This window comes from Mytilus edulis, chromosome 2 (assembly GCF_963676685.1).
Source record: "Mytilus edulis chromosome 2, xbMytEdul2.2, whole genome shotgun sequence".
NCBI classification, from domain to species: domain Eukaryota; kingdom Metazoa; phylum Mollusca; class Bivalvia; order Mytilida; family Mytilidae; genus Mytilus; species Mytilus edulis.
In genome coordinates this window covers 63248718-63258210 of record NC_092345.1, presented here as the reverse complement: position 1 = coordinate 63258210, position 9493 = coordinate 63248718, and positions in this window count along the sequence as shown.

Below are 9493 nucleotides of genomic sequence, written 5' to 3'. Positions count from 1 at the left end.
AACATTACAATTATGATATTCTGATATGCTTTCAATATGTTATAAAAACAGTTTTTAACAGGTTTTAGGCATTTTTTATCAGAAAATATGCAAATAGGGTAAGCTGGCAATAATTAAAGTCTTGTTTTCAAATTCTTTAAAAAATTGAAACAGAGGAGGGGGTATAAAATGTATAGTAAAGAAAAACTTAGAGTATACACAGTGATTTCTTTAAGACTTTAATTCTGATAAATGAGTATTAATGTGAGAAAAACTGATTTTAGAGAGTTTTCTATTTGAATAAATGTCTGTATAGGTTGCACTTTGTAAATACAGCTGTTTCTCAAAACACGACTCTTTTGGGGAGTAATTGAATATTCATAGAAAATTGATTTTGTTTACATACTGGTTCCCAGTTATACTCTCTGTGTTCCATATCGCAGAGACAGAACTTGGGAATGTTACCAGTAAATAAACATGTGCATATTGTTTACATTGAAATCTGTGGTAACCTTTCATTTGAGGTAGGGGTAGTTAAGAAAATTAGTGTAAGTTTAAACTCTGAGAAGTTCAGGGCATATAAACGTTGAAAATATGCCGCACAGCCCTATATTTTGACCTTTGAAAAAAATTGTGGTGCATATGAACTTTCAATTCTAGGATAAGATTTTTTTCAAAACTTCATAGTAAAAGTGGTACAGTTTTAGCCGTAAAAGGAGTTCCTATGGGAAATTGCATTGTCAATATTTACAGAAATGCAACCTATATAGGGTGAAAAAGGGGAACATTCAGAATTTAACCAAATTTGCTTTATTTCACAGATTTTAAAGAAATTAACTGAAATAAGAAGTTTTATAAATATTTAATGAAGATTGATAGAATCCTGGGCCTTAAATATGATGACTCAGCATAAATTCACAGTTTACAGTATGCATAGTTTACTTGAAAGTCCTGGATACAAAATTAAATCATAATATTTGCATATTTGTAAGTTAAATTGTTAAGAAGTGCTTATATTTACTCTTCGCAGTCATTGAAACTCATAGATCCTTTCTGAATATTATTTATGGGGTATTTGTGTCCTTTCGATAACCCAAAAGTAAGCCGCAACACCTAAGTCTGCTTTTTTGTCACCACGGCATAATAAATACAAGCTAGAAAAACAAAAATATCTCAAGAAAACTTACAATAGTGTGTTCTATCCTGAATATGTACTAAATATTCCAAATTGCTAGAAACAGCAGAATGATTTAGGAAATTTGAGGCCCCAGGGGCAAAAAACATAGCAAATTGTCTACCCCCTAGGTCATAAAACAAATAATTTAACTTGTAAATGCTATGAATTTATGATTTTAAAGTTCTTGATATAGAAAACAATAACTATGCTTGGAAGTTATGCAAAAATCAGATGTTAGCAGTCATCTCTACAACATTTTAAGTGAATTTATATCTCAGACTGGTATCTGCATACATACAACTATTGCAAATATGGCTTTGTTTGAACACTTCTAGTATATATAGTAGCTAAATTGTGTCAGATATATGGTTACAGATGATACTGTTGTGACAAGAATTCTAAATTGACCATTTGAGGCAGAAAATGTGTTCTTTAATTGACAAATAGGCATACAGTAAGATGTGGACTGGAGATAGAGGCTGGATTGGATACTTTATATAATCTTGAATGTTGTAATGATTGACTGCTGAACATTACAATTATGATATTCTGATATGCTTTCAATATGTTATAAAAACAGTTTTTAACAGGTTTTAGGCATTTTTTATCAGAAAATATGCAAATAGGGTAAGCTGGCAATAATTAAAGTCTTGTTTTCAAATTCTTTAAAAAATTGAAACAGAGGAGGGGGTATAAAATGTATAGTAAAGAAAAACTTAGAGTATACACAGTGATTTCTTTAAGACTTTAATTCTGATAAATGAGTATTAATGTGAGAAAAACTGATTTTAGAGAGTTTTCTATTTGAATAAATGTCTGTATAGGTTGCACTTTGTAAATACAGCTGTTTCTCAAAACACGACTCTTTTGGGGAGTAATTGAATATTCATAGAAAATTGATTTTGTTTACATACTGGTTCCCAGTTATACTCTCTGTGTTCCATATCGCAGAGACAGAACTTGGGAATGTTACCAGTAAATAAACATGTGCATATTGTTTACATTGAAATCTGTGGTAACCTTTCATTTGAGGTAGGGGTAGTTAAGAAAATTAGTGTAAGTTTAAACTCTGAGAAGTTCAGGGCATATAAACGTTGAAAATATGCCGCACAGCCCTATATTTTGACCTTTGAAAAAAATTGTGGTGCATATGAACTTTCAATTCTAGGATAAGATTTTTTTCAAAACTTCATAGTAAAAGTGGTACAGTTTTAGCCGTAAAAGGAGTTCCTATGGGAAATTGCATTGTCAATATTTACAGAAATGCAACCTATATAGGGTGAAAAAGGGGAACATTCAGAATTTAACCAAATTTGCTTTATTTCACAGATTTTAAAGAAATTAACTGAAATAAGAAGTTTTATAAATATTTAATGAAGATTGATAGAATCCTGGGCCTTAAATATGATGACTCAGCATAAATTCACAGTTTACAGTATGCATAGTTTACTTGAAAGTCCTGGATACAAAATTAAATCATAATATTTGCATATTTGTAAGTTAAATTGTTAAGAAGTGCTTATATTTACTCTTCGCAGTCATTGAAACTCATAGATCCTTTCTGAATATTATTTATGGGGTATTTGTGTCCTTTCGATAACCCAAAAGTAAGCCGCAACACCTAAGTCTGCTTTTTTGTCACCACGGCATAATAAATACAAGCTAGAAAAACAAAAATATCTCAAGAAAACTTACAATAGTGTGTTCTATCCTGAATATGTACTAAATATTCCAAATTGCTAGAAACAGCAGAATGATTTAGGAAATTTGAGGCCCCAGGGGCAAAAAACATAGCAAATTGTCTACCCCCTAGGTCATAAAACAAATAATTTAACTTGTAAATGCTATGAATTTATGATTTTAAAGTTCTTGATATAGAAAACAATAACTATGCTTGGAAGTTATGCAAAAATCAGATGTTAGCAGTCATCTCTACAACATTTTAAGTGAATTTATATCTCAGACTGGTATCTGCATACATACAACTATTGCAAATATGGCTTTGTTTGAACACTTCTAGTATATATAGTAGCTAAATTGTGTCAGATATATGGTTACAGATGATACTGTTGTGACAAGAATTCTAAATTGACCATTTGAGGCAGAAAATGTGTTCTTTAATTGACAAATAGGCATACAGTAAGATGTGGACTGGAGATAGAGGCTGGATTGGATACTTTATATAATCTTGAATGTTGTAATGATTGACTGCTGAACATTACAATTATGATATTCTGATATGCTTTCAATATGTTATAAAAACAGTTTTTAACAGGTTTTAGGCATTTTTTATCAGAAAATATGCAAATAGGGTAAGCTGGCAATAATTAAAGTCTTGTTTTCAAATTCTTTAAAAAATTGAAACAGAGGAGGGGGTATAAAATGTATAGTAAAGAAAAACTTAGAGTATACACAGTGATTTCTTTAAGACTTTAATTCTGATAAATGAGTATTAATGTGAGAAAAACTGATTTTAGAGAGTTTTCTATTTGAATAAATGTCTGTATAATTTTGCATTTTACAGGAATAAAATACATTAAAGGTTAAGCTAGGCATCATATCTTTATTAATGAAAAAGCAAAAACAAGGGCTGTGCGATATTTTCAGTTCGCGAAGCTTTTCAATTATGTTTTTAACTATCTGAAATAAAAATGATAAAGTAATAGCTTTACAAAAGTATAACTGTTTCCATGACAAACATTTTATTTTACATTCCACAGGAGCATCATATCTAAATTCGTCAGAGTTTTACAATTAAAGTTTGCCATATGAGCTCTTTTCCAACATTTAATGCTGGGAAACATCCAGTATCTAGAATGTTTTTTCTTTGCATGCAACCAGTATGATATTAATCTCAAATGGAAATCGGTAACGAGTCATTTTTCTTTATCAACTTTAACAATCTGAGAGACATTCATTTTGTATCTTTCATCTCTTCATTTAACCATAGAATTTGCACTTGAAGATTCACCTTAAATGAGGGGGGCAAGGGGGGTCCCAATAACAGCAAAACAGCAAATTGATTTGGCTCATAACAGATAACAAGGAATTAAAATGGACAAAAACAGATAACAGTAAATGAAATATTAAAATTATTCGGTCTTTGACAAATCAGTATTTCTTATTACGGATATAATCCTTTGTAATGCATTCCATTTTTTATGACTATGTTTTTAGTATTAATTTATGTATCTAGAATGTGTTTGAATTACTACTCAATATATTATAATATTTTGTATACGCTCGTTTACGGAACGTATTATGGTACATGTATACTGTTGTCCGTCTGTTGTCAACATGTCGGACATTAACTCAAAAAACTCTTTAACCATTTGCATAAAACTTTGGGAAATTGTTTATATCTATTGACGTGAGCTCCCTTTTTGTTTTTTGGTTGTTTTTTTTATAAATTTTAGATTTTAAGTTTCTGGGTAATGGGTTTTTATTCAATAAAATTGGTGTTTTTTTTTCAATTTTCTGATAATATCTCAAAAGGAATTTTGGTGAATTGTTTATATCTATTAACATGAGGTAACTTTCAATTTTTATAAATTTTAGATTTTACGTTTCCGAGTGAACGGGTTTTATTAATTAAAAAGGGGTGATTTTCCAGTTTTCAGACATTAACACAAAAATGTTTTCAGCAGTTCTCATGAGACGTTGGTGTATTGTTTATATATATTGACTGAAGCTCCCTTTGTTGCTAATCAAAAAAGTGACCTAAAAGAGTTTAATATTCTGACTTTTTCTAAATGACCATTTAATGAGGTGTGTGAATTTTTCTTCATAAAACTATGAGGCAAAAGTGGTATATAGAGTAGAAAAATCAAAAGCACCAATTATAAGCATGCAATTTATCAAGTACTTTTTGACACTCTAAAAGCAATTTATTCCACTATTTTCAAAGGCCTTATTTGAACAATTTTTATCAGCTGAGGTTTTTGATTGTACCAAGTGTACTAGTAAGTAGAATACATAGTTTAGAAGGGAAACAATGGCTTGAAACGAAATAAATCTTTGTTTGTAATGAGTTATGTGCAGCTTCGGACCCAAGTACATCGTTGGAACTTTCATTGTACAATGCATTTGGTTCTGCTTTGAAAAGAATCACAGAGCTGAGTCTATGTACCATATTATATAAAAGGTTAAGTGGTTGTTAGGACCTAGTCCTTAATTGAGATCCTTGTCAGATATTCCTGGCCATATGTTTTCCTTTTTGTCATATTAAGAATTGTTTTAATTTAATATGTTCGTATGGAAAACAAGGAACATTATTCTCATACAAAAAATTAAGATAATTCTAAATACACATTCATAAAAAAAAATGGAATTTATTACAAAGGATAATCATGACATAAGATATACTTGGATTGTCCTGGACCACACTTCTGTGATGGGTATATTAGTGCGGTGACAGAAGTGTAAAAAGTCGTCTAGATCGCGTGTTTAATCTCCCCAAATAACACACGGCTAAAAATGGTCTTAACTTAAAGACAAATATGTCTTCTTTAGTTTTTGCCCTGTCGTCAGAATTTCGTACGGTCACATGTTTCTAACAAGTCGTTTTAATGACTAGTAGTATATAGGAGAGTTTCAACCCCCCTTTTTCAAAATGAAAAATTGTGTATGTTTGCTTACATTTAACTGAAATAGTTTTTCCTGATGCTATTTTCAGATATCGAAATATTCTATTTAGTATTTCATTTTCTTATAATCTATAAAATTTGCGAAGTTTAGACTGTTAAAAATTTAGGTAATTTTAATCGCAAATTCAGACACAAACTTTAGTTTCTTCTTCATCGTAGTAAAACAAATTATCCCGTAATATTTTTAGCATATAGTATTTCATAAAACTAATCAGTGATAAAAAATTCGGAACCAAAATATGAAAAAAACCTTAAGAAATCAATGGAAAAAGAATGGAATAAAAAACTTCAATTTCAACACGGAACTTAATCACTTGCCTTCCGTCACATTTTGTGTATTAGTCAATAATTTGGTCTCAACTGATATATGACATTACTACCTTTTCGCTATTATATACACATATTTGCACTGATATATGCTACAATCTTTGTGTGTATGTGTTTATATTCTATGTTTTTTTGTTATAAAACATTAAATATACTTTGTCAGAAAAGTCTAATTGTAAAATCCAAATAATTTACGGATAGTTTCAGTAAATATTCCGTGATATGTCAAGTCCGTTGCAACTTGCCCCATTAAGTCCAAAGAAAAGACAAACGTTGTTAAATTTTATGCAGTGTTTAATATGCAAAGAAAAGAAAAAATGGACTGACATTTTGAGTCAATTTACCAGTATTGGAAAGTCGATTTTTGTATCTGCATTGAATAAAAGATTAGACGAGGTGAACATCAAGATGTTTCATGCGGAAGCTGTTAATTTACAGAAGTCCGTTCAGGCTGTTTATCGTTGTTCATGCTACAAAAGTTACACAAGTAAACATATTTGTTCCCCCTTTTAGAGCGAGGAAGCTTCTAATCTGATATTTAATGACGACATACAATTTTCGGACTGTTGTCCCTCTGTTTCGGTATGTGTACGCGTTCTAGAATGCAGTCGTTCAACTGGAGCGCTTGTATATTTTGTTGCAACCAAACATTTTAGAAAGATCAAGAACTATACTCAAGTTTGAATCAGATGAGCGTATTAAAAATGTTTTAACCGTGTCAGATAAAGTTAAAGTTAAAATAGTTTCCCGTCCCTCTTTTAAACTTCAAGCACTCTGTCATTTTGGTTGCATTACAAATTATTTGCTAAAAACGAAAAAAAGCAGATATCTCAGATCACGATACTGCTTTTACTAATTTTATTTTGGCTATTGACAACGATGTTATGGTCATTCCTCATGACACCGTTACTAGATAAATATATTACTTATTAGTAGATCTTTTCTTCCAGCTGATTCTAATTTAAAATATTCTACTTGTAAAATGCAGTCTAAATTCATTGATTTCTATAGAAATTCAGTTGTCAAACAACTTCAACAAGTTCAAGGCAAATATAACAATATTTTGTAGCAAAATAACTATTTAAGATGCCATATCAGCTGCAAGTCAATGGAAAACTGAACTCAAAATTTTAATATCAAATGTAATAGACAAAAATAACGGACAGATATGTCATTCCGCTGCAAGTATACAATAGAAAAGACATATCTACAAAATGTACAGAAGTATACCCAACTTCGGAAGAATTGTCTTGTTCTTCTTCAATTCAGTCAATGCCTTCGTCTTTATTGCAACTAATTTTATGGTAACTCAATGAAACTGCATAGCCAAAACTATTCTCAGGAAATAGCATCACAGAAATTTCTTAATTGCTAAGCAGTTGTTGCGTCAACCGTTTGTGTTGCCATTTGTTTTTACTGCTTTTCATTTCATATTGGCTTTACAAATGTACAATGAGTTTGGTTCGAAACACCTTGTTGAAATATTGAATGCCAATGGATTTTATGCTTCTAAATAGAGTGCGACGCTATCTAATGTGTTGCCAACCATGAAATTGAGCGAAATGAAGACAGTGTGTACGTCTCATGCATAATGTTTCCCCCATCATCTTTGCAGACAAGCATATGGATGTCATCTCTCCATTTTAGATCTCTGTTAAATCTTGGATGAATTGAAAGGGATGGTTTGAAGCTGGTATTTCTTTGGGAACAAATGTCTTCGGACTTCCTACAATACCTTGTCTGTACTTATAAGAAAATCTCAAAATAACGTGTTTGCTTTGAACAGTACCTTTCATGTGCATACCTGTGGCCATGAGTGAAATGTATAGAAATATTAAAAACATGTCTTGTGACGGTTGGTGAAAATGAAGATGATGGAGATAACGGTTGATTAGGTATATAGCTTGTTGAACTGATACACACGGTCCCACCCCCGGGTTTGGGGAGTGTTGGCGTGCCCTTGAAAAAGTCAAACCCCGCCACATTTTGTTTGTGTCTGTTTCAAGTCACGAGACGGTAATGCAGTGTTTGTCGTATGTTTCTTTATAATATATTTTTTTGTTTCTTATTCATTTTGTACATTAATCAGGTCGATAGATTTTTCGTTTGTTTTACAATATTCATTTCGTGAATTGAAGACTATGCAGTATAAATTTTACTCATTGTTGAAGCCCGTACAGGACATATTGTTAATTTATGTCTCATTTGGATGGTTGCCTCATTTGCAATCATATCACATCTTCTTTTTTTTTATATGGAATACTTTTGAAGTTTGTGGTACGTTGCAAGGATAAAAAGGGGGGATATAGGTACAAAAGTTATAATGTAATAGATATTAACCAGAGTAAAATACGCAACAACAGATAATACTATATATGGAAGCAGTAATAATTGTGAAAAAAACCAAAAGCAACAAATAGTCTATAATAAAACGTAAAGTATCCGCAATTCAATTTGAGGTCATATTTGACTGTAGGGTTCTATTGCTTTGATTTGATACCTCACCCAATATGATAGTTTAAAAAATAATTTTAAAGTATTGTCCTGCATGACACTTGATTTTTACCTGAAATTAAATTTTTTCAAAAGGTTAAGGTGCTCTAAACATTTTATAGGTTGAAAACTTAATTTTTGAGGTTTTGTATATAAAACGTCGTTTTAGGATTTTTTTGATAAAATAAATCTTAATGATTAAGGTTTATGTATAATAACAAACATTAATAAAGCCAAAACAGTATCGTTTGTATTTATGTAGAGTTTAGAAATAGAAAAAAATGTCAAAATTGAAACCCTCCCAAATTTTCACAGATTTTCACGTATGACCTTTGACCTCAATTTAAAAAAATTGTGACCATACCAAATCCTGACGACAGGCATATTATTATAGTACACGATTTCCTCTTTCCAATGATATATTATATAGGTGTGTGTTCGGTGGGGAGATTAAATTCAAAAAAATCTACCTTCAGTCACCGCACTATATGTTAATGGAATCCTTCTCTGAATACGGGACAAACATATCAGTAGTGCTAAACCCCAATGGCCAATGATCTTCAATTTATACCGAATATTGACTGTCAAAAACAATGCTAACATTCCAATTTTCAATAACAGTTAACAGCAAATACATTATCACAATAACAAATAACAAAAAATTAAAAGCCCAATAACAGCTAACAAAGAATAAGACAATAACAGCTAACAGCAAATATATTTTCAAAATAACAGATAACAAAGAATTAAATTGCCCCATAACAACATGACAGTTAAACCCCTTGCCCCCCCCCCCCCCCTCTTAAATTGTATATATCCCAGCCTGGCTGGGTACTTTTCCAGATATCCTATGATGTTCAATAAATTTGAC